We start from the raw sequence: 3,325 nt of genomic DNA, 5'->3' as shown, positions 1-3,325 counted from the left end.
TAATATTTTACTTAAACAAATAAATTCAAGAATGTTATAAAACATAATATTAACAATACTGTTATTTTCATTAAGAACTACAATTTACATGACATTAGATACAATAATATATACAACTTCTTTAAAACAAACTTGTTTTTATTAATAATAAAATGCCATCAAAAGAAAACTTAAAAACATTAAAATGGTAAAATACAAATTTCGTAAAATTCTTCTCCCGCACCTGGGCTTTAAACTATTAGGTGTCTTTAAATTTATTAATGTATACTAATGATGATTCAACAGCCTTTGTCAAGTGTACAGGTGTGTTTTCATCACAAATCACTAACTGTTAAAGGATAGTGAGGCCTACTTCTTTTCATTTTGGATAATCGAAATCCAGAAGGTAAAAAGTGGAGAGGAGAGTAACTAGAGCCTCATCTAATTTTGCTTTCTTTGTAGTTAGAATTGTTTGCTAAACTTTAATGTAGGCCATTTCTGTGTCCAAAAGCAATACCGGCATATTACCTGATCGGCGTGAAGACCAGGATTCTGGATCTTTATTAATGTTCCTAAAAATGAAAAGAGATTAATATAGTTTTAGTTATTACTGTATTTAAAATATGTGTAACATCATCAACTAATTGGGTACGGTGTGGTTTTAGAGTCCTATATCTGGGGCGGTAAACACAAAAACATGACGCAATATTAGAACGGTGGTAAGAATAGTTTTACATTATAAGACATAAGGGTGGGTGGAATATGCATTTGAACTTTTTAATCACAAACTTTGCCCTGTTTATACCGATCCCAAAGACAGGCCTGGCTGTATCTATTATTTTTAGTTAAATTATTAGGGTCTAAATTTATTTTTAATATTACTATTTAGGCAAAACGGTGCTCAATCCTGATTGATGTTTTTATTCTGTATCAATGTTTATAATAACAATCATACAATTAAATGTAAATTTTGTTTAATTGTTTGATTTTAATAAATTATTGTAAACATAGTATATACCTCGAATTTTAAGCTAAGATAAATTTGATTTTAAAAAAACACTTTAAGATATTTTTTTTTTAATGTACATAATGTTACTTGTATTCTAAATACCTTCAAGGTCGGCAGACTTTTTTTGATGAGTTTTTCCCAACAAATATGTTTGACAGATTTGACAACATATGGGTTATCTTTGAACCTAACCAAAAATAACAAATTGAAAACATTATATTATATAAATTTATTTAAATGAGTGGAATAATGTATGGACATAAACTTGATATACTGTAGCTCAAATTTTTAATAATGTAGCCTACAGTTTTGTAGGTGGTCAATGTAAAATGAAGGGGAAAGGGTGGGCTGGCCAGGAGAGCATTAATATGTCAAAAATTAATATTCATAAGTCATTTATTTAATTTTAGTTGTCAAAGGGAGGAGTACATGACACTAGCTTGAGTCGAACCAAGCTGTTAAAAATACGTACACAATATGTACACGTATTTTCCTCACTACCATTGGTCCATTATAAAAATATTTATGAATAGATAAAAGTACAAAAACATACACTGTACTTACCAGATGGAGGACTGGTGTTTCTCTTTAAAATACCAAAATAAACTATATTATTCTCTTCTTTGGAAAAATTTGCTAAGCACTTTTTTAAAAAGCTTTCTTTTGTATTTCATTCCTCTTTGCCTAGTAATAATTAGTATCCTTCGAACTTCTTCAATTACCTAACAAATAATTTAAGATAAAAAAAGAAATTTAATATAACAATTTTAGTTATGCAGTACGTATGTTTTTTGTTTGTTTTTTTAGTATGTTTTTTTAAAAATTTAGAGTTAAAAACATTAAGTTTCAATATCGATGTGATTACTTAGTGTGTACAATTAATTAAATATAAAGAAGTGTTTTTAAATGTCATTATATTTCTCATTGGAATATGTGTATATAATATAATCCTTCGTAAATATTTCATGGCTACATTGCAAAATAACTGTTACATTATAATTGTATTATCTATTATTAGGCCTTCCTTATACCTAGCTGAAATAGGTCCGACAATATTTGTCCCCTCTGTCAATGTCTGAACTAAAATGCTAAGCTAAACCTATACACCTGTCCGTCAGTACAGGCATAGTAGGCTAGCCTAGACCTACTAGTTCCAGGCCTACAGTATTACTAAATAGGAAGGAGCCTAGGCTAGGCCTAGACTGCTGGTAGATTAAAATATAATTATTAGGCCTACGAACCTGTTAAAATGTTGGCCACTTCTTCATCTATTTCTCGGATCTTCAACAAAGCGTCTTCCTTCGACATTATATTAGACTAATCTTACTAGGCCTATTGAAGCATTTAATATATAAATTGCTATGAAAGGTGTCTTTTACAGTACTTACAAACTCTAGATTTTGAATGATTACTTTAAAAAACCGTTGGCCATGATCCCGCCGGGAGCTAGGTCATCGACCACACACAGTGTTGTTTTTCAACTATAACCAAAAATTTATCGCTGGCCTTTTACCCAGAATGTATAAGGTCATTATACTGCTTAACGTTAAAGCATGGAGGTATAAACCTCCATGGTGGTTAAAGCAAATCTATAAAACGTCTGGACCAACAGTAATACGACAGACAATAATAATGACACATGTTTGTTGCAGTCCGAAAAAAAGCGATAAGTTGGTGCCAGTAAACTGAAGTAGGTACAGTATTTGCTACCCTATTTGCTAAGGCATTATAATTCAATTCATGGAAATACTTCGAATTTTCGAGTAACATGTGGAATTGGTGGTTCGCTGCCCGGCAAGCTTTGGAATTTACAATTCGTTTTACAAGCATGTCATAAGACGCCATTTTAAGGACGAGTATAACAATCGGCAACCTCCTGCAGTTGACGATGGAAACATCAGTATATAAGTATGCCTGGAGAAAACGAGGATGCCAATTGAGGAGGAAGTAGAACTAGGCCTAGACTAGGAGACTGACGAAGTTAATGAAGAAAAAAACTATTATAACGGGGATGATTTATCAACTGACGATAGTAGTAGTGATAATTCTAGTATTGTTATACTGTTAATGATTGTTTAATATTAATTATCTTGTTGATGCTCAGCAAGAAGGCCTACTAACTAGAGGATGAACAAGCAGATAATAGTATAAAAAATGCTGATTTCTTTCTACTAAAATTAAAGGAGAGAAACAAGATTCCACAGGTAAGCCATTTTGCTTTAAAATTACAACAATTATGTATTTTAAACTATTTTTTATTAGAGAAATACGTCTATTTCCTAGGCCTTGCTGGTACTGTTATTATACAGGACTATTAGCTATAGTAACTACAGGACT

General features: G+C 31.1%; 1 long non-coding RNA gene across 1 annotated transcript; it reads right to left on the bottom strand.

The window, feature by feature from the left end:
• Nucleotides 1-1,089: 1,089 nt before the first annotated feature.
• LOC140039741 (uncharacterized) lies at nt 1,090-2,357 on the bottom strand. Its single transcript, XR_011842573.1, has 3 exons — nt 2,230-2,357; nt 1,553-1,710; nt 1,090-1,175 (listed from the first exon to the last, which is right to left on the bottom strand). It is a non-coding gene; the product is annotated as an uncharacterized lncRNA (long non-coding RNA).
• Between the last annotated feature and the right edge of the window lie 968 nt (nt 2,358-3,325).

Source organism: Antedon mediterranea, chromosome 2 (assembly GCF_964355755.1).
Source record: "Antedon mediterranea chromosome 2, ecAntMedi1.1, whole genome shotgun sequence".
Taxonomy (NCBI): Eukaryota; Metazoa; Echinodermata; class Crinoidea; order Comatulida; family Antedonidae; genus Antedon; species Antedon mediterranea.
This window is presented reverse-complemented; position numbering and strand designations above follow the sequence as displayed.